Genomic DNA, 23,765 nt, shown 5'->3' with positions numbered 1-23,765 from the left:
TGCTTGTGTCACTTGTATCCTCATACGGAGCTCTACTTCTCCCTTCTGCAAGTTCCCTCCCAGTGGAGCTATCCTGCAGGAGCTGTGTTCCCTAGGGCTGGGTTCTTTCAGCCCCAGAATCAGACGAACACACACACACACATTAACAGAGCGCGTCTGAGAGGACCGGGTTAATCAGCACCTCCAAGCTGTCACCCTCATATGCCCCAGGTTCAGCATGTCCCTATCCCCACATTCACATTACAACTGTTCGGGTAGTAACCCACTGGATGAGCAAACCCCACAGGAGTTTTGGGCGCTGCAGGGATCTTTAGCTTAGGTACGAGGACCGTTGCTGCAGAGCGAATAGGGAAGCCAGAAAACACCCACAGGGGTAGGGGGAGGAAGAGAATAGAAATAACCAGCTTAACCATTACAGTTATTTATTGCCAGGTAATAACCATACAAGGGGAGCCAAACAAACAAAACAGTTATATTAAATCTAACTTAAATTTGATTATAAAAGTCAGGTTTAGAAAACTATAACTGATCACACAAGTCAGGGTCAGAAGGCTGTACCGAGAGAGAGAGCTGGGTTCTCACCACTCCATGAAGCTTGAATTGATCGGGGTTCCCAGGTGGTGGTGGTAGCTGAGGGTCCGGAGTGCTGGAGACAGGCAGAGCCCCCACCACGATCAGTCAGGAGAAGATGAAGTCCCAATGGAACTGATGCAGATTTTGGATCCAGGCATCAGAACACTTTCTTGAGCATGGGTAGGGATTTTTGTAGGGAAAGAACAATGGTTCAAGGGAGAACACTAGATTTGTTTATAGGTAAACTGATGATGGCTCAAGGGCGTATATCAAAGTTGCTTTGTTCAGGCTAGACAATAGGAACTGCTCATTCAGGGGAGCTCAAAATGCAATTAGGCAGCTTCAGTATTTTGGATACCAATAAAGGATTTATTACTAGAATTAGTCTGATAACTACTGAGCTGGGTGTGTGCAGGTGTGGGTTCATTAACATCTGGAGCAGAGATTCCCCATAGTGCAGTGCTTTCCTGGTCCCAGAGTTCAGTGCAGTTCTTGCCTTGGCATTTCTGTTCTCCATTCTGTATGCTAATGGAGATGCCTCCCTGTCCCATCTTTGATGCAAATAAGGCTGGGGAGTTTCCTTAATCCTGTCACCCTTGTCCAGAGGGGTTTCAGTGTGCCTTCCACTGCCTTTTCATTGCTTTTTGAAAGTCTTTCTTCTGATCAGCTTTGGTTCAAGCAGAGGAGGGGTGGGAGAGACGTCTTCTGTGAGTCAGACAAGCTGGGTACTGTGCCCTGGTTCCCCAAGAACACAGAGCTGATAGGTAACAATACAATGTTTGTACTTACTAAACAGTTGATCATAAGTAGTTTTGTCAACCACAAACATTAAAAGCCATAAATCAGCACCCCCACCCCCAACCATGGAATCTGTCTTAAAAACCATGGGATTATTTTTAAAAAGAATAAATTTGGGTTTATTTTTATTTGCTTTCTGGGTTTCTGAGCCTTTAGGTGTCACTTGGATCACCTTTTCAAGCTTTTCTCTGCAACCACAAAGGTCAGAAATCTACATTTTAATAAAAGCTGAAATTCTCATGTAATCATTTAACTCCATGAGCTGGGGCTTTAAGTAACTTATCCAATATTGCAAGACTTGCAATGAAATCATGAAAGTTGGCAACACTCCATAATGGATCCATGAAGGGCAACTGACATGCATTTTATGAACAATCTGCCTCTCATGTATTTTGCTAGAGAGATATATCCTCTTCACATGTTAAGGTAACTGTCCCAGCTGGATACACCTAAATATATAAATTATCATTGTCTGAAAATATTCATAATCTCATGAAATCTGCTATGAGGCCACTATAGGGAGAAACTGTACGATTTCCCTAAGGCACACTCTCCAAAAGAGTAGAAGAAACACGTTCAGATACGCTTTCATAACACGTATTGGAGACAATACTCTGTGAGACCAACACTAAATGATGTGGGGGCAAAAGAACAAAAGAGACCAACCCCGTTGAGAGAAGTGACACAGATGTTTTGGGACACTAGAGGACACTGCTCTTTCGAGGACAGCCTGCTATGAACCAGGATGTAGGGAAAGGACCAAGGAAAAGGCAGAAGTGGATTTGCATGTGAAATTACAGCTACCACCATTTAACCTTTGTCACTTATGTTCCTTGACCCATAGCAGTACTATTCCCCACACAGGTACCCACAAGAACATAGAGTAAATAATTTTCTTTGTTCCTTTCTTCTCTTCCTTAAATAAACAGCACATTGTGTAACCTGTAGCTGTAATTTGGATTTGTGCCTTAATATTAGAAGGAACATGTACTGCCTGATCATAGAATCATCATAGAATATCAGGGTTGGAAGGGACCCCAGAAGGTCATCTAGTCCAACCCCCTGCTCGAAGCAGGACCAATTCCCAGTTAAATCATCCCAGCCAGGGCTTTGTCAAGCCTGACCTTAAAAACCTCTAAGGAAGGAGATTCTACCACCTCCCTAGGTAACGCATTCCAGTGTTTCACCACCCTCTTAGTGAAAAAGTTTTTCCTAATATCCAATCTAAACCTCCCCCATTGCAACTTGAGACCATTACTCCTCGTTCTGTCATCTGCTACCATTGAGAACAGTCTAGAGCCATCCTCTTTGGAACCCCCTTTCAGGTAGTTGAAAGCAGCTATCAAATCCCCCCTCATTCTTCTCTTCTGCAGACTAAACAATCCCAGCTCCCTCAGCCTCTCCTCATAAGTCATGTGCTCTAGACCCCTAATCATTTTTGTTGCCCTTCGCTGGACTCTCTCCAATTTATCCACATCCTTCTTGTAGTGTGGGGCCCAAAACTGGACACAGTACTCCAGATGAGGCCTCATCAGTGTCGAATAGAGGGGAACGATCACGTCCCTCGATCTGCTCGCTATGCCCCTACTTATACATCCCAAAATGCCATTGGCCTTCTTGGCAACAAGGGCACACTGCTGACTCATATCCAGCTTCTCGTCCACTGTCACCCCTAGGTCCTTTTCCGCAGAACTGCTGCCTAGCCATTCGGTCCCTAGTCTGTAGCGGTGCATTGGATTCTTCCATCCTAAGTGCAGGACCCTGCACTTATCCTTATTGAACCTCATCAGATTTCTTTTGGCCCAATCCTCCAATTTGTCTAGGTCCTTCTGTATCCTATCCCTCCCCTCCAGCGTATCATCCGCAAATTTGCTGAGAGTGCAATCCACACCATCCTCCAGATCATTTATGAAGATATTGAACAAAACCGGCCCCAGGACCGACCCCTGGGGCACTCCACTTGACACCGGCTGCCAACTAGACATGGAGCCATTGATCACTACCCATTGAGCCCGACAATCTAGCCAGCTTTCTACCCACCTTATAGTGCATTCATCCAGCCCATACTTCCTTAACTTGCTGACAAGAATACTGTGGGAGACCGTGTCAAAAGCTTTGCTAAAGTCAAGAAACAATACATCCACTGCTTTCCCTTCATCCACAGAACCAGTAATCTCATCATAAAAGGCGATTAGATTAGTCAGGCATGACCTTCCCTTGGTGAATCCATGCTGACTGTTCCTGATCACTTTCCTCTCATGTAAGTGCTTCAGATTATACAGGCTCTGTCTTCTGAAGAGAAAAAAAATCCACCAATCTAGGCAAGCCAAGGTCACAGAAGGAGGGCATGGGAGAAACCAGGGGCCTAAAACATACCACAAATGACTGTAACATACCACTCTGACCTCAGCCACTGGGGATACAGAGACCAGCTGCAAGAGTAACTAAAAAATAGAGGCATTCTCACACAGAAAGTCATGTTACAACAGAAGAGTTTGGGCTTCAATCCACAACCAAAAGGAAGTTCAGAGTTAGGATTTTAAATCTGTGTCTAGGGACTGTCAGTGATATGGTCCCTGAATCAGGAGGCTCTCATGGTTTAGGAGGTCATTAGCATCCCTCAATGGAATTATGTAGCATTAAGTTAAATAATTGATTATCTGTTCTTACTTCCATCTAACTTATGAAAGCCTCACTAAATGTAGAATGCTCTGAACTATCCACAACCTGCAAGTTTTCATAAATTAGGGAGGTAAGATCCAATCCTGGCTGATGGTTTTGTTACATGGAGACACTATGGAGTTTTTAGGGTAGTTGATTTTTACCATACTAACTTTGCAGACATCAGAGCTAAAACCTGGAAAGGGCAGGCTGAGTGATGTGGGGGATGAGAAGTCTATTCCTCCTTCTCAGAGGGCAGAAATTCCCAAAGCATCTCCTTTGTTAGTTCAGGGCTGTCTCATTGTAAATCAGTGTTCATCCAGAGAGACGTGAGAGACAGAAAACACCCATGAGAGGAGGAGTGGATTTGATTCTAAAATGACTTTTCACTCAACCCCAGCAATATGGAAATGAAAGATAAGGACTCGCAACACCCAGGGGCTAAGGGGTACATTGTACGCTGAACACGTGTCCACACAAGCATGGGCAGTGCCTCACTCTCATTAATGCTAATGGGAGTTGAGCATGCACAAAAAGGAAGACAACAGAGCCACTGTTTTCACACTAGGTTGTAGGGGAGGGAAGCACATGCTGTTTAATTTTCCTCCAACACCTTCAGGGAGAGTCCATTACCATGTTCACTAGGAGAAAATGAAATGGAAGAGAAACAGGTGCCAATTAGCGGAAACCATTCACATTACAACATCATTCAACAAGTCCCTATCTGTATCTGCATTAATTCATGCCTCAGCTGGTCTACATGAATAAGGCAAGCTGATTACATTAGCAGGCAGCAAGATCTATGGCTAAATAACTGTAAAATCATAAACAAAATGACAAAAACAGAAAACAAGTAATAAAACTTGCAACAAAGACACAGTACCAGGAGGCTCTGACTGTGAAGGATCAAAAGCATATGTCCTCTGGGACACAGAGCAAGACAGGAATGAATGCCTTCTAGGACAGGAATGCATGCTTCAGCTACCAGAAAGGGATGGAATAGCTCCCAGCTGGGTTAGTTCCATGTGGCATTCACAGCAGCTCAGAATGCTGTGTGATATTTGATGGATGATATCAGCAATGCACTCCTTTAACTCCTCTTCAACCCCAAGGTTCATGTGTACATTTCCACCATTCATTCCTTCTACCATGATAAGTGTCTTCTAAATGTACCAGGAACTACACATAGATTTTCTCAAAATGGACCAACCACAAGAGAGACTCACAGAGCGAAATTCACAATTGGTATAAAGTGGTGCAGCTCCACTGAAGTCAACAAACCTACACTGATTCACACTAGCTGAGAATCTGACTCATGGCAATGGTCAAATCGCTTAAGGATGCTGAGGCAGACAGTTTATCTGTAAAACAGAGATTGTATTACTTACTTACCTCTCAGAGGTACGTGGAGGGCTCATTAGTTAATGACTGCATCATAATACTTTGAAAATGCTAAAAGTGCTATATACTGTAAGACTTTGAGTTTGATTATTATTACTATTGCATTCAGTCACTTCAAATTATTTTTAATACTGCAGCTTTTTACTGAAGTCATATCCATACATCTTATGCAAATCAGCCCAATAATACACATTCTAAGATACATTCAGCTACACTCAGTTTGTGTACGAATCTTAGACTTACTTTTTCGTTTGTCATAATTCCCCAGCTATGGTATTTATATAACACAATTTAAAACTGAGAACAGCAGGGAACAAAGCACAGGCTCTAAGAAGTTCAATGACAGTCATTTTAAATAGTTATCAATTAAACACTGACTCAGTGTGCTGGGGAGCTATAGTAGACAAGTGTGGATACAGGTTTTGCCCCCAAGGACCTTACACTCTAAGGCAGTTTACGTTGACCTAACTCTCTAAGCATCTACACTAAAATGTACCTGACCCACTACACCAATTTAATAACTCCACCTCTGCAAGAAGCATAGTACTTAGGTCAATGCAGTGCCAGTGTAGACACTGCGCTGCTTCCATCGACTGTTGCCACTTTTCAGAAGCCATCCCACAATGCCCCACACTGTGAGTTAAATTGATGCGCTTCCTGGTGAGGACGCGCCGCACCGACACAAGGAACGTAGTGTGGACATGTTAAAGTGATTTAATTACTGTGATGGCTGTACGTCAACGTAACTTAAATCGACTTAAATTTTGTAGTGTAAACTTGCCCCAAAAGCCAGATGGAGATCACACTAGAACACAGCAGGAGTGACACCGAATGGTATTAAACTCAGAACTTCTGTATTAGGTTTAAAAAGGAATGGTGATGGTGTTAAATTAGCATATATAGGCTTCTCAGATTACATGGGTTTTCAAGAAGGCTTTGAATTTAGGAGAGTCCTGCTTTTCACCCTGGAATAGGGAGGTTGTTTTATGACTTGGGGGCAGTATGAGGAAAATGGGAGAAGAAAAAGATAAATGGCAAGGCTCACATCATCAGAACAGCAAAGGGAGTAATGTGGAAGTGATAAGAAGCAAAAGCACAGATGCAGGTTTTATAAACATTGTCTATAGATGTTTTCATGTTATTTGCAACTCAGTAATAATTATTTTGTAGAGAAAACAGAGGAAACATTGTGCTTGCTCCAAAGAATTTACAAGTGGTAGCCCTGATTCTGTGAATGCTTAACATTATGAACGGTGGGTGAAATCCTGACCCCCACATCGATGGGATTTTTGCCATTGTCTTCAGTGGAGCCAGGATTCCGAAAGTCAGTGGAACTATTCACACCATGAAAAAAGTTAAGCACATAACTAAGGCCAGGTCTACATGAGAAAATATTTTATGAAAAATATGAGGTTGTTGTTATGGAAAAATTAATGTACCAATTATGTACCTTGCAAAACAGAGAACAAATAGATAGTCAGATATTTGGTAACTATTCAATATGCAGACAAAATACATTCACCTTCAAAAACTCCAGCACATCCATCCAATTATTTTTTTGAATATTTATATATATTTAGCAGACCACACATATTATTAGAGATTTCACTCACTAGAAATGACATGTCATGGGTAGAGTAAAGATGCTCATTCTGTAATACGGAACACCCTGTTAAATGGAGAGATCCGATGATTATGTTACTGTTTAATGTTTCTCTACACAAAAAACAAGAATCATTACAACAGCGAGCTTATCTCAGATATTTACGTGGCAAGGATTTGTAAACTTGTTAAAACTTCCGAAATAAATAAATAAATAAAATCGTTTAAAAGAAGAATTTTTTTTTCTAGTATAACAATACAGGCACATTCTCCTAGCATAGACGCACCTTATATTGAAAAAAAAATATGCTTTTGCCGATACAGCTTACAATGGTTCAGTGAGCAAAATATGCTATATGGGCAAAAGCTCTTCTACGCTGGTATAACTGTATCTACACTAGGGCTATTGACAGCATAGAAATGTCATAAAAATATCCAACTCCTAACCAAATTTACTACAGTGGCAAAAGTTTCTAAAGTAGACCTGACCTAAGTAGGATTTGGGCCTTCAAGAGACGAAATACAAATCAAGGCCCAACATGCTACATGACCATATGGTGGACTTAGCAGACGGAAGGATGGTGGTGTTTTTTCCCCGTCTTTTTTAATATTTTTAAGCAAATCTTTGTGTAGCAATTTAAATATATATCACTATATGAATGCAATGGGATTTTAACATTCATGCAATTCTATTCTATTGGACAAATACAGAACACTGCACATAACCTGCAAAAAATCCCACTGTACACAGGCAAATAAAGACCACCAACTGATACACGCTAAATGACATTTATATGTTCTAGAGATTAATTAAATGAATTCACTGCTCTTAAAAGGTCATTTACTGCAACTGAAGGTGCAAAGTTGACCTATTTATCCACAGAATAGATTCAGCACAGGCAAAGTAATCTAAATTGTCATTTGTTATCTAATCAGAATTAAAACTAACCCAAAACTTAAAAGGTGAAATCTTAAGCATGTTGAAATCTATGGGAATTTTGTTGTTGACTTCAGCAGTGCCAGGATTTCAAACAAAATACTCAAAATCTGAGCATGTCTGCATATTGTGGGAAATTCAAAGTTGGTCCAGTTTTCACAAAATGTTCATGTAAAATAGGATCACCACTGAGTGAAATTATTTTTGCTTCAAAACCATAAAAATATCTTTCTAGGTTTGCTCAGTCAAATAACCATTCATTTGAAATTTCAGTGATGCTGAAATGGGCAAAATGAAGTCTCAGTGAAGATTTGGTGAAATCTTTTCTACAATTTTGCATGGCCTTACTTTAACAAACCCATGTCTTCAGAGGTGAAAAATTAGTGTATTGGCCTATGCCCAACAGCCTCCAGAGTTGGATTTCAGTCGGAAACCAACTGTATATTATAAAAAATATTTTTAAAAATTTCTGCTTCAGAAAGTCGCTATCCAAAAATGCTACCAACCTACTGAAAAGATTAGTTCTCTGTATGAATTCATGATCTGCTGCCTTTACTTACTTAAAATAAGTTTTTACTACTTACTCGTAGTAATCTTATTAGTATCAGCACAGCTACGGGAGAGTCTTGGATTCTATTACATCTTGTATATAATCAACAGAATCATTAATTAAGCTCTAATTGCGGAATCTTTATCATTGGTGATGCTTCAGACAGAAAGCTCCCAGCCTGACACTCAGATAGCACGTTAAGTTTGCCAGGTAACATAGGAATAACAGACCTCATTCTGCACTACATTACACTTCTTTTACATAAACATAATACAATGGAGTTACACTGGCATAAAAATGGTATAACATGGTATCAGGCCCAAATATGTTTTTTCACTGGGAAAAACCAAGCAGTCATCAAAAGAATAAATATGGAACCCCAGGATGTCATTTTTATAGACTCAGTTTGCAAAGTAGAGCCCCATTATTTTAAGCATTCCCTCTATCTAAAATCTCCGTAATGCTACTCCTCGTTGAAGCATGTAAACCAAGCATAGCTGTCGCACTTGGGAGAAACAAGTTCCAGCATATGTATGGGAGTGGGAGAGGGATACTGTTTAGAATTGCAAAGCACAGTGCTGAAATCAAAAGCATTGCTGGTGCATTCTTCAAAGGAGCAGAAATCTAAGGTTTCTGGAAGTGAGACACACAATGTAACTAAATGTGGATCAGCTTCTACTAATAAGATCTCAGAAAACAGATGATGATAGTGCACCAGCAGCATTTGATGATTTTATGAATGCAGAGCATGAGTAGCAAAGTATGTGTGTATTTTTGTAGCATTACTTTCTGGGGCGTCGTTACAGTCTTTATTTTCAGATATTGATATTATTCCCACAGGAAAACTTTGTTTAATGTTCATTTAGTTTGCTCTGTTCTGCTTAAATAGCATTTTCCTTAGACTGTTGAAAAGCAAGCAAATACCCAGTTAAGGTCAACAAACACGCTTCTGTTTCTCTACCCACACAGCAATCATGTACAACTTATCAACTTTTGCCTATTACCATCCCCTTTCCACAACTCGTTGTTAATACCAATGGCCCAGTAAACTACCATGCAGCCTGACCTCTGACACACATATGAGGACACACCATGATATAAAAAACAGGAAATAAATGAACAATAGTACTTTGCATTTATATGGTACCATTTCTTCCTCGCAACTCAGACATTTATTATACCCCACAAAACCCTGTGCCCATTTCAGAGGCATAAAGGGATTGGGACTTGCCCAAGGCAAAGAATTCTAGTTTCTGTTCTAACCACTAGATTACATAAACTCTTATAAATAATTAACCCAGTCCCTTCCATAAAGGATTTTGATGGAACAACTGAGTCAGATGGTGTTGAAAGTAACAAAATCCAGCGGGGATCTCTGTCCCTCTGGGAATGTGCATCTCTAGATCTGTACAACTAAAGAAACTGCTCTTATTTCATTGAAACTGTTTCAAGTTTTCAGTAAAGTAGCACCACTGAATTTTACGTTTCTGTCATAGGCCTTGAAGCCACCCTAGCAACTGTGGGCTGGAATCCTCTCCTTCTAGAAAGCATACCAGGGACAGAGTCCCTGACCATTCAGAAACCAGCAAGTCAAATCAAATCTAATTTTCATGCATAAATATGTATATTAGAACACAATATTATCTCTCTTACAAACACACACACACACACACATCCTCCCTCCCTTTCTCTGTTTAGTGACTGTGACAGCAGGGAAATTATATGCTGCAACTTCCCCTCCTCTTCCTTTACATTTGTTCCGACACAGCTAGTTCCCACAAACAGGGATAAGAACAGAGTTAATTTTTTCCACCTCCTGAAACGAGGATCCCACCAACGCATTGAATAGGGCTCAACATTTGAAATGGCACAGGGAACCTCGCCAGCCACTGTGGCATGCATTTTTTGGTTTAAATTCTTGCCTTTTTAATCTGCCTACTCAGCCAGAACGAGAAAGGCAATTAGGCTAAAGTGAGTAGATTATCAGATTGAAACAACAGGACATCTGACACTCTTTAGCCAGTGGAGAGTCCATTCCACACACTCACTCTCTTCCCTCCCCTCAGAGGCCACTGTTGCCGCTGCTGGCTGAATCCCAAACTCTTACAAGCACTATCTGCCAGGCCCAGTGGCAGTGCTGCCCTGGTACAGCCAGCCTCTGCTTGAAAACGGCTGCTGCAGCTGCTTTCCCTGGGGCTGTGGAGATTGGCACCCCAGAGCCTGCCACAGCAGCCCCTGCTGGGTTGATGAGTGAGGCGAGCTGCTGAGTAGAGAATGGGACACCTGTGTGTTCTGCTTTAAGGTGCCAAGATTTCCCGGTCAGGGAAATGAGACTGTCCCAGAAAAAAAAACAGGACTGTCAATTAGGCTGAAGTCTCCTCGGCCATGAAGGTGCTGACGAACCTTCACCTCCCCTCCAGCCGTACTGGCAGAGCGGGGTGGAGTTCTCCAAGGCGACACAGCCCAAGGTAATCCGAGGTAAATAAAGCACATTCCCCTCCCTCAGTGACACCCTGCTCCCCTCCAGGCTTTCCTTCACCTTCTTCGTTTCCTTCTCTCACTCCATCTCCCCTGCTTCTCTCTCAAGCCTGTTCTGTTTTGGGCCCCTCTCAAATTCTCTTGCCGAGTTCCTCCTTGCACGGTTTTAAAGACAAGTAGCCTCCCCTCGTGCTGTGGGCCCCTCCCCGGCCATTAGCAGTCCCTCTGCTATCCTGCTTTCCCCCTCATCCTTGTGGGTCTCAGCAGGCGTCTCCCTCTCTTTTCACTCAGTGATTTTCCTCTTTGCTCCCGCTCCCACCACTTGGGCAATTGCCCCTTTACCCTCCCTATCAGCTGTTTTGTTCTCTCCCTCACTCCATTCCCCTCCTTAAGGCCAGGCAATTCTTACGCCAGGTGACACCACAATGGCTGTTCCCTAACCACAGTCCCTGCCCTCTCACAAGCCCGGGGATGGCTCTCTGCTCATGCCCTCTGGCACCCAAAAGGGGCAGGGAGAGATGGGGACACACACAGCCCCCATTCACACAGCATGCTGAGGAGTGACAAGAGGCACAGAGCCTGATAGGGACAATTCAGACCTTTGGGCGTCTCTTTGCTTACTCCAGTTTTCAAGGGTGTTGGAGCCTTCCCAAGAGAGGCAGGCTGTCCTTCCCGAGGCCCCCGCCTCCAGCCAAACCGGAAAGGGAGCGGGGAGCCCGGCCTCCATCTGGGGTGGGGGGACTGAAAGCAGCTCCCTACCCGGGTCCCTGCCCCCCGGGGACCCAGCCCAGGGCAGGTGGAGAGGCCTCAGAGACGCAGCTGGGCCATGATAAGAGTCGCACAGGCAGCTGGGGGGAGCGGCGGTGGACCCTCCACTTGCCCGCGGTGCAGGGGGCCGACCGAGAGCAGCCCCCGGCCCACGTCCCCGCCCCCTCCAGGGCAGGTGGAGGGTCTGTGCCACAGCTTGCCACAGCTGCCCGCGTGGCTCTTACCATGGCCGGGCTGCAGCTCCGAGGCCCCCGCCCCCAGGTGGAGCCAGGTCAGGGAGAGCTGCGTGGGCAGCTGTGGTGAGCCGGCGTGGAGTCGTGGATCCTCCACCTGCCCTGGGCCAGGTGGGGAGCCCAGGGGGTGGGGACATGGGCTGGGTGCTGCTTCCCCCCCCCCCCGCACTATGGGCAGGTGGAGGGTCCACAGGGCTCCCACAACTGCCCAGCTGACCTAGCCAAGGGGATGGGGACCTGGCAGCAAAAGGAGGGGAAGAGGGTGGGGTCTGCCCCAGCGAAAAGTGGACAGGCCAGGCGCCACTGCCAGTTTTTTCTCCATGCTCCTTCCCCGCTCCCTCCTCTGCTTCAGCATTTCTCCTTGTTTATCCCTCTTCCTGAGAGAATGACTCAGCCATGGAGCCCCACTGGGCAGGTACTTGCTCGAACACAGACATGTGGGTACCCATAGCAGCAACACTGCAATGGGTACCCGCATGGCCCCACAGTATGCCAACATTTTTATGGCTGACTTAGAACAACGCTTCCTCAGCTCTTGTCCCCTAATGCCCCTACTCTACTTGCACTACATTGATGACATCTTCATCATCTGGACCCATGGAAAAGAAGCCCTTGAGGAATTCCACCATGATTTCAACAATTTCCATCCCACCATCAACCTCAGCCTGGACCAGTCCACACAAGAGATCCACTTCCTGGACACTACGGTGCTAATGAGTGCTGGCCACATAAACACCACCCTATACCGGAAACCTACTGACTGCTATGCCTACCTACATGCCTCCAGCTTTCATCCAGACTACACCACCTGATCCATTGTCTACAGCCAAGCTCTACAATGCAACCGCATTTGCTCCAACCCCTCAGACAGGGACAAACACCTACAAGATCTCTATCAAGCGTTCTTACAACTACAATACCCACCTGCTGAAGTGAAGAAACAGACTGACAGAGCTAGGAGAGTACCCAGAAGTTACCTACTAGAGGACACGCCCAACAAAGAAAATAACAGAACGCCACTAGCCATCACCTTCAGCCCCCAACTAAAACCTCTCCAACGCATCATCAAGGATCTACAACCTATCCTGAAGGACGACCCATCACTCTCACAGATCTTGGGAGACAGGCCAGTCCTTGCTTACAGACAGCCCCCCAACCTGAAGCAAATTCTCACCAGCAACCACACACCACACAACAAAACCAAACCACTAACCCAGGAACCTATCCTTGCAACAAAGCCCGTTGCCAACTGTGTCCACATATCTATTCAGGGGACACCATCATAGGGCCTAATCACATCAGCCACACTATCAGAGGCTCGTTCACCTGCACATCTACCAATGTGATATATGCCATCATGTGCCAGCAATGCCCCTCTGCCATGTACATTGGCCAGACTGGACAGTCTCTACGTAAAAGAATAAATGGACACAAATCAGATTTCAAGAATTATAACATTCAAAAACCAGTCGGAGAACACTTCAATCTCTTTGGGCACTCGATTACAGACCTAAAAGTGGCAATTCTTCAACAAAAAAACTTCAAAAACAGACTCCAAAGAGAGACTGCTGAATTGGAATTAATTTGCAAACTGGATACAATTAATTTAGGCTTGAATAAAGACTGGGAGTGGATGTGTCATTACACAAAGTAAAACTATATCCCCATGTTTATTTCCCCCCTTACTGTTTCTCACATGTTCTTGTCAACTGCTGGAAATGGCTCACCTTGATTATCAGTACAAAAGGCTCCCCCCCCCACTCTCCTGCTGGTAATAGCTCACCTTACCTGATCACTCTTTTTACAGTGTGTAACACCCATTGTTTCATGTTCTCTGTGTATATAAAATCTCCATACTGTATTTTCCACTGAATGCATCCGATGAAGTGAGCTGTAGCTCATGAAAGCTTATGCTCAAAGAAATTTGTTAGTCTCTAAGGTGCCACAAGTCCTCCTTTTCTTTTTGTGGATACAGACTAACACGGCTGCTACTCTGAAACAGACATGAGACTTGCTCAAGAAGTACCCACCTGAGGGCAACTAGTTAGGAGGAATTTCAACCTCTGACTTCAGTTCATCACTGCAGTGACAGAATCTATCCTCCTCCTTGCTGTTCCCCTAAACCCAACAGCAACAACTACCACAACAGAGGAGTTTCGCTGCCTTATCTTGTACGCTCCCTTTAGCCGTGTGATTCCTTACATACATATACTATTTCCTTTTCTCCCACCCCAGCAGAATAAGGCACGAGGAAAATCGAAATTATACTGTTCCAGGGGGACCCTCCTTTTGTTTATTACGTCCCTCTTTAAATGCATTATTAGAGGTTCAGAACTAATAGTGGCAGTCCCATGCACTAGGAGAAAGTTTTAATTTTGCAGAGAATATTGGATTACACTACATTAACTTTAGTGTGCAATCCAGTGAATGGAGGCACCCAAGTGACTTAGAAGCAATTAATATAGTTCGTTTATTTACCTACCTCTGACACACAGAGGGCATTCAAAGGCAATTGGAATGGTGTTTATCTACACAGAACTACAGGACTTCTCCAATATTGCCAATAAATATCCTGTCCAAGGTTCACTGTGCTACTTAACTGTTTCAGGCAATGGAAAATGTGAAAACAGAAATTGAAATATCGACTTTAAAATACACAAATCTTTCCTGCATGCAGGAATAAGACATTAATAATGATATGATACAAAGACAATTCTTAGCTCTCAATGGCTCCATATTTGTCAGCATTGTGAGAGTTACTCAATAAAGGCTAACACCAACCCCTGTTTATTACAGACTTTTATCAAATTCCAATATAAGAATATTAATGAAGATATAGTTAATGTTGGAAGCAGACATCATTTCAAGTAAAACAACTTTATTAGAACACTGTAATTATAGGAAAAAATTCAAACATTTAAAAACCAAGTTAAGGTTAAAGTTTAAGAACAGAAGTATTGTAACAAAAATCAGGAAATTCATAGTTTAGGCTCCAGAAACAATCTTCACTCTGAATATTTGTCAATTTCTATTCCCTGCCTGTCCATTTATCCTCACCTTACATCCAGCCACCATGCTGCCTCATGCACATTTCCTGTGTGGACCAAAAACCTCAACTACCATTCTGTAGAAACAGTTATGATACAAAGAACCAGACCCTATATTTTCAAGAGGGACTAGTGATTTTGGGTGATCAGCTGGAGATACCTTAAAATATAGCCTGTTTTTCAGAAAGTTATGGCATATTCGCCCTCTGAAAGTCAGACCCCTTTAAGGTGTCTCAAGTTGGGCGTCCAAAAATGGAAGGACTAAAGATCACGAGTCATTTTTATACGTTTAGGCCCAGGGTAACACATTTCTATGTAAGCTGAAAAAGATCAGGAGTAATTCAAATTCAAAGGAGTAATCAAAGCCTATGGTTTAAAATTTAAAAGTTACATTTGGGGGAGAGATCAAACTGATTTCAGCTTCTGTTAGATGCTGGGGGGTGAATATCTCATCATTGCAATCAAAACAATGGGTACTAAACTATTACTTAATTAAAACCAAGAAACAATGGGAAGCTTCCTGTAATGGGGTGGCACCCACCTCTCGCAAGCACCCCCTTGGTCGAGTGCGTGCCTGCAATCACTCAGTTCGTGGAACAGGGTGGCATCCACCTCTCGTAAGTACACACACCACACACACACCATGATCAATTGTTTCTTCAGCAGGTTTTCAGTGACTCAGCCCTCTGCCCAAGTCACACACGCTGTCTGTAGGTAGAACAGAACAAACCCCTTGCCCTGGTATGGGGCTATACACCCAGGGCTTCCTCTCTGGAGACACTGTCTTCCTGCAGCCCTCTCTGGGCTCAGTCCTTGCTCAGTCCCAGCAGCCAGCCAGGAGCTCCAAGTGAGCTGTAGCTCACGAAAGCTTATGCTCAAATAAATTTGTTAGTCTCTAAGGTGCCACAAGTGCTCCTTTTCTTTTTTCTTAGCTCCCGCAGTCCTTGCCTGCATTGATCTACCCATGGTCCCACTGCTCTTTCAGCCAGTCAGAAACACGATTCTTTCTCTTCCAGCTCCAGGCAGCAACTAACTCTGTCTCTGCTGCTCCTTTCATTGGCCACTCATGCAGCCCCTCTGATTGCCTCCCCTACAGTCACTTTAGACTACTTGAAGGACTTCTCTTCTGCTCCTCTCTGGGACAGGGTGTGGCAAGACCCTGAAGCCTCCAGCAAGGGGCCTCTGGGCCTAGCCCACCCCCCACACACTTCCATTCAGCTCTCTCATTGCAAAGTAACAGACCAAAAAAAAAATCTCAGTGGCAAGAGATGAATTTACTGGTGATTTTCAGTCCATTGAAGTGATGTTGGAATTCCAGCATATGCCAGGAAAATTGCTGCCATTTTTCAACAGCTTGGAAAGCAGGCTAAGAGATGAGGGTTTGTTTTTTGTTGCTGTGTAAGAGTTGTGTTTTTATTGTGTGGGAGATATGTCCCTAAATATGTAATTGCAAAGTGATATACTGAGATTTGTTGTGCAGAATGTCAGTGTGCATTACGGTCCAGAACAAGGCAATGCAAAAATTTTTTCCATGTGTGTATGCTGTATACGTATTGGCTTAGGTTTTCAACACACAACTCACACTAATTTCAATGGGAATTGCATACAAAATTCCCTTGGGCAACTTTGCGTGTATTTTACAATACTAACTTCTGCCAGGAAATCAAATGGATTTGTTAAAGAAGTCTGTCTCCTGTAGTAGCCAAGGTAAAGAATCTAGGCTCTCCATACAGTAAACAACAAACAAAGTAATACATTATATGTCTGTATGTAACACTATTCATCTGAAGATCTCACAGCACATCTTACAGATGTTAATTAATCAATCCTCATAACCATCCTGTGAGGTCAGGGCCAGATTCAAAGCCTGTTGAAGCCAATGGAGTCTTTTCACTGACGCCAATGGGCTTTAGATGAGGCCCTAATTAAGTATTATCACCATTTTACAGATAAGTAACATTTAGAACTAACAAAAAGGTTAAACGACTTGCAGGTCAGATTGGGAATAAGATCGACAATACTGGCTTCCTGTCCTCTGCTTTTAACCACTTAAACAACACTCCCACTATGTAGTAAGTGACTGGACTACTACCAGTCAATATAAATTTAATTTTCATAGAGTAGATTTACCCTTGTAATGAAAGCACATGCACACAAAAAATCATTAAAAATGTTCCCATTAATCTGCTCGCTCATTCTCGTACTCTCTTTCTGTCAATGTTGCAGCTTCCGTTTTAGTTCCCAGTAAAATTTGATCGTTTGTTTTTATATTCGGAGCCTGGTTCAGTCTGATTGGTTTTCATTGCTGGATGCTCTAGTGAACCTCTGAAATCTGCTTTATTTCTTCTTTTAATGCTGATATGAGCTGGCTACAAAAGGCTCTTTGGGGGAGGGCTCCCTCATTTACATTATCCTACTATTTTTTTCCTTTTTAGTGGTTATGCTGCATATTTTGAGCTCAAAGCAAAGAAGAAAACACCCTCGAAGTCCATTTAAAAAAAAATCACACACATTTGGTTTCATGTAATGAAATCCCTGTGATTTAGAGGGAGAGGTGTGAGGAAATCTCATCCGCATCTCATCTTCAGTGAAACCAGTCCTGCTGCCCTTGAAGTCCATGGGACTTCTCTGATTGAGCCTAATTCTGCTTCCAACTGGGTGAAATTTTCAACAGCACCTGAGTGATTTAGGCGCAAAAGCCCCCATTTTCAAAACGGACTTAGATCAAGATTTTCAGAAGTGACTGGTGATTTTGGGTGTCTCAAATTTTGATTCCCAACTTGAGATACCTTGAAGAGGTCTGATTTTCAGGAAGTGCTCTTTACCACCTCTTTGAAAATCAGATCCCTTTCAGGTGCCCCAAGCTAGGCAGTCAGAGCGTTAGTCTCTTTTAGAAATCTTGGCCTTAGGCACTTAGGATCCTAAGCCACACTGACTTTCAATAAGACTTGGGCTCTTAAATGCCTAAGAGCCAGATTGACAAAGGTATTTAGGTACCCACACACAGGTAGATGCCTAGGGGATTTTCAAAAGCACGTAAGCATGTTAGGCGCCTAACTGCCAATGGGAATTTGGTGCTGAACTTAGTTAATTGCTTTTGCAAATAGCATTAGGCCTCTATCTGCATCTTTTGGCAGATAAATACCTTTGTAACTCTGGCCGAGTCCCTTTGAAAACAGGATTTAGGCTCTGTTACAGCTACCAGGCGAGCTGTGTGTTAGACCCCTTTCAGTCCCTCCTGAATGCACCCCATCAAGGTTCCTTCCCCACTCTGAACTCTAGGGTACAGATGTGGGGACCTGCATGAAAAACCCCCGAAGCTTATTTTTACCAGCTTAGGTTAAAACTTCCCCAAGGTACAAACTATTTTACCTTTTGCCCCTGGACTTTTTTGCTGCCACCACCAAGCGTCTAACAAAAATAACAGGGAAAGAGCCCACTTGGAAATGTCTTTCCCCCTAAAATTCCCCCAAGCCCAACACCCCCTTTCCTGGGGAAGGCTTGATAAAACTCCTCACCAATTTGCATAGGTGAACACAGACCCAAACCCTTGGATCTTAAGAACAATAAAAAAGCAATCAGGTTCTTAAAAGAAGAATTTTAATTAAAGAAAAAGTAAAAGAACCACCTCTGTAAAATCAGGATGGTAAATACCTTACAGGGTAATTAGATTCAAAACATAGAGAATCCCTCTAGGCAAAACCTTAAGTTACAAAAAGACACAAAAACAGGAATATACATTCCATTCAGCACAACTTATTTTATCAGCCATTTAAACAAAACAGAATCTAACGCATATCTAACTAGATTGCTTATTAACCCTCTACAGGAGTTCTGACCTGCATTCCTGCTCTGGTCCCAGCAAAAGCAACACACAGACCGAGAGAACCCTTTGTTTCCCCCCACTCCAGCTTTGAAAGTATCTTGTCTTCTCATTGGTCATTTTGGTCCGGTGCCAGCGAGGTTGTCTTAGCTTCTTAACCCTTTACAGGTGAAAGGGTTTTTCGTCTGGCCAGGAGGGATTTAAAGGTGTTTACCCTTCCCTTTATATTTATGACAACCCCAAAGGCCTGACTTCCTGCACCTCTCTCAAACCTCCCAGTCCCACCACCCTTACACTGGATCTCTGGGTGGCAGCCCCCCTGTTTACTAACCATGTTACTATGACAGCACAACTAGGTTTGGCACCTGTAAGCCCTTTTCCTCTGGAGTCTTGTGACCAGAGAGCTGTTTCAGGGACTCAGAAACAGCTTCTTTAAAAGAAAGCATTATTTTTTCACCCAAAGGATATGTAGCATGCAGAGAGATGGCTAAAAACAATACAGCCCAGTATGAATAGTTCTCCTTACACAAACATTAATCCTTCCTTGCAAGCTTTGGTAAGTTGGATTCACCTCAGTTATCTCCCATTTCTGGTTGCAAAAGACAGAATGAGTTGCTGCCGCATGTTCTCTGTTAGAGATTTCACCTCCTGGGCAGCTGCTGACAACCCACTTCCCCTTCCAGGTTCTATGGGGCTCTTTAATAGCGTATGGCTTTTCTATCTCCAGATTTGCAGGCTTGGCACCCCAACTGTGTAACTCTGCCTGGCACCTGGAAACCAGCACCTTCCCAACTGATGGCCCAGCCATTGTTATCTTAACCACTTTGAAAGGATTTACTCCAGGTGTCTTATCTTTGCCATTCTTTCATTTCCCGTTTGTTTTCCTCCCGACAGCCTCCTCTGATTTAACTCCTGGCAGTCAGGCAGGATAATATCACACAGACAAACTGAGGCACAAATGCTTTTCATAAAAAATAATTCACGCATTTCTCTGAGTTTCCACAGATACCCACTGGGAAATGTCACAACATTTCTCTCTCTTTCTCTCTCTCTCTTTTTTTAAAAACATCTTTAAAGGATAATTCCTGGGCAGCTTGAAACTGAAAGCTGTTTCCAAGGTTTGTTGCCCCTTCCATAAAATGTGCTCACTACTGCATCAGGGAAATTGCTCCTTAGAACTGAGCTCCTGGCTTTTATTTGTGTTTAATGAATAAACAGACCTGAAACAGTGTGCAAATATTAAAGCAGAAATAAAAACAAATCTAGTGGTGACTCAGCAAGCCACCTGAACCAAAAATATTAAACCAAACAAGGCATAAACCTTCCCACAATAGTTATACAGTCTAACTTCACTGACTTCAATGGAGCTACACCAGTTTACACCACCCGAAGGTCTGGCCCTCCGTGTTAAAAACAAAGGACTAGAAGTTTTACTGAGTATACCCAGCTTTGCTGGAGGTAATGCTCAAAGTAAAATTGCTGAAGTGGCCAGTCCCAACCATGGTCTTATATAAAATGTAGGATGGATTCTATGATGGCTTTCTTCATGCCAGCTATTCCAAGCTTTGCTCAGGAACAGGAAAGGTTCTTGCAAGGGGAAATGGAGGTTTATTTGGCTCATCAATTATTGTTGATCAGCTGCATATTAACAGGGGTATTTAGTAGCATACCTTTCAGCTTGCCAAGGCCTAAGAGTGGGACTCAAATGAGGAATGAAGCACCAAAATGGGCAACACAAAATAATAATTCATGCAGGAATGCTGTGGGATTCTTTCCTTTAGTGTAAAACACACTTCCTATAGCTGCAGTGTCATCAGATTTCATTTCTGATGTAAATAACAGTCAATAATAAAAGTGGAGGGACACAACACTTCTGCAGGGAACGCAGACTATGTTGGGGATAAAATCAGCACTATCCCTTGAAAAGAGGAACATGAGAGAGATTATCCAGCAGGTAACTAAACAGAAGTGCTAGGAACATCTCTTGTAGGAACCAAGCTGAAACCATCAAATTCATTTTTTCCACTGAGAATTCCCACCTTAGATGATCCTGGGGGCCCTACTCTTCTTTGCAGAATAGGAGTAAATCCCATTCACTACTGCAGAGCGAGGAAAGAAGGCCAAGGATCACAGAGATGACACAGCTGCGGGCTTTGTTCTCTATAAACATCAAACTTCAACGCTGTCACAAATGCCGTGTTGCAAATGGCTGAGTGCCCATCTCCTGGTTATTGTCCCATAACATTAAATACAGTGAAATTACAGCGCACTTACGTATGACACTTCTGAGCTTGACATTTTCATTGCTAATGTCACCCACAGCTTTAGGCATTTTTCCCATAAATCTGGCTGGATATTTTTCCCCCGTTCACAGGCAAGGTTAGAAGTCTAGGAATTATACTTCATGATACAATGTCAAAATTGCCATACACCCTCCATGTTCATTTAACAATAAATAAAGAAGAAGAAGATTCTTTGGTCTGGAAGCCATAAAACTGCTGATATTGAGCCAATTTATATTAAACAGGTGTCCTTCTCACCTCACTAATGACTTTGTACTAATCTATCTTGATTTCTGTGCTGGGCTTTTTACTTTTATAATGTGGTTAGACATAAAAAAACTGATTAACTGAGCTGCATACATTACAATTTATTTCTGAGAATAATCCTGAAAATGCACACTCTCAATCTCTCGGTGTGTTTCTTTTATTTAAAAAACAATTTAACAAAACTGCTGACCAGGTTTTTCTCTTTTCTCTGGGGGAGAATGCAAAGAGGAATTAAGGTGTAATGACTCTCCAGTTCCCCAGCTGACACCTTGTGATCTAACTCAGCCAGCTAATAATAAACCTGGGTTTATGAGGCATGGAGGTGTTTTCACACTTCAACCCTACTCCATCAGCTTCCACATCTCTTCCTTTGCCACTGCAGTAAAAGCACTCTTTTTTTAAATAGATGGCTGTGACATGGGGCTGCGTGAGCAATGGGCTCTCAAAACAGATATTAAAATAAATGAATGAATGAATGAAATGGAAATGGGGCTGGGGAGGGGGAGGACAAAGCATGATGGCTGATCTGGAACTTTTACTGCACAACACAACACTGAAAATGGATCACACACACCCCTCCTCCCAGGAACCACAATCTTTCATATAACCTGTATTGCACTCTAGCAGGATCCAAGTACAGACATCACACTTTCGCTGTTCCTTCACAGTAATTTGAGTGTGTAAAAAACAAAACAAAACCCAAATACAATAACGTAGTACTTACTGAAAAGAGCAACACAACACAATTTCACAAATAATAGAAATCCGGGAAATTCAGTTTTAGGACTGAACTTTAAAAGAAGCCCTGATACTTGGAAGTATACTTAAGAGTTTGCAGGGTTAGGCCACTACATTGAAAGAAGTTTTTGGATCAGGGACTGTATTCTAGGGGCTTTATGTAATACATAGACTGGCTGTGGGTATCTTAAGTTTGAAAAAGCTATTGTACTGGTTCGCTGGCCATATATATCACTGACATCCTCCCACCGTTGGATTTGCATTTTTTTCTCCTCTCACAAAGTCATCATACCACATTCTCCATTGAACCTATGTGCCACTTGCTACCGAGCTAGGGTATCTACATATACAAACCTCCTACATCTTCTAGATCATGAAGTTACCGCACTTGTATGACAAATGCAAAGTAAGAGTGGTGAAAAAGCCTCACACTTACAATGTCATACATACAAGTACAGTGTCTGCTCCTTATTTAAGAAATCTGCTTCCTAGCTTCTTAAATCCTCTCACATGTGTGCAGCACTGAATAGGGTGCCTGACTGCACAAAGGAATTGTGGGTAACACTACAGAGAGACAGCATAACCGAGTGGTTAAGGCATTAGACTGCGCCCCATGAGACCTGGGTTCTTCTTTTCCTGGCTCATCTGCTCTCCTGCTGTGTGACCTGAGCAAATCACTTCTCTTCTCTATGCTTCTGTTTCCAACTTTTGACTCTCCTAAATTTAAGGTAAAATTTTCAAAAGCACCTAGTGACTTAAGAGCCTAAGTCCCATTTTCAAAAGTGACTTAGGTACCTGAAGGTTAGTGGGACCTGGGTTCCTAAGTAACTCGAGTGCTTTGGAAAACTTTGCCTTCATTTATTTAGTCTGTAAGCTCTTTGGGGCAGGGACTATCCCTTACATCACTTAGCACAATGGGGCCCTGATCTTGGCTGGGACTTCAAGGTGCTATTTTGAAAAGAATCATTTCAAATCAAGACTTCAGGAAATGTTAGTCAAGGTGGCAGAGCCGAAGTAGAGAGATTTTTATGTGGCATCACAAAACAATAATAATAATAATTTGTATTACGGTAGCACCTAGGAGCCTCAATCATGGACCAGGGCCTCATTGTGCTAGGCACTGTACAAACACAGAATAACGATGAGTTTTGCCCTGATCCTGGATGGCATGGACCTGCTACAAGAAAAAAACCCCTTATTGTAAGGCTAAGAATTTGGCCTGTTATCACCCCAATTACATTTCAAGTACCCAGTCTGTCTTTAGGATCTCAGAGAGAAAAGACAGCGTGCGCTGGAAGAGCCTCTTATTTATTTAGCTACACTCCTCACCTCTCCTACAGTCCATTTCCTTCCCAACACACGATTGTTCTCAGCAGCATCATATGCAAATTTCAATACCACATTAGAGGAGCTGCTCTTCAGAGTGCCACTATGAATTACTAGCACTAGTCCAAATACCTCCCCAGTACTTACGCTTATCACAGTCTTCAACTCAGACCTACTCTGGCAGAAACCCTAACCATTTTAACACTTCATTTTTTCATCTTGCCGTGAATTTGCTATTGATTTGCTCTGGCTGCTCCTGCCCTGTAAATGCATTTCTGCCT

The 23,765-nt window shown here is 42.9% G+C and overlaps 1 protein-coding gene across 7 annotated transcripts in view; it reads right to left on the bottom strand.

Moving 5' to 3' along the window:
- Positions 1 to 23,765, bottom strand: part of TSPAN4 (tetraspanin 4) — a 652,187-nt gene that overhangs the window by 363,136 nt on the left and 265,286 nt on the right. The window lies entirely within an intron of this gene.

This window comes from Natator depressus, chromosome 6 (assembly GCF_965152275.1).
Source record: "Natator depressus isolate rNatDep1 chromosome 6, rNatDep2.hap1, whole genome shotgun sequence".
NCBI lineage: Eukaryota > Metazoa > Chordata > Testudines > Cheloniidae > Natator > Natator depressus.
Note: the sequence above shows the minus strand (reverse complement) of the source record. Positions and strands in the feature narration are given on the sequence as shown.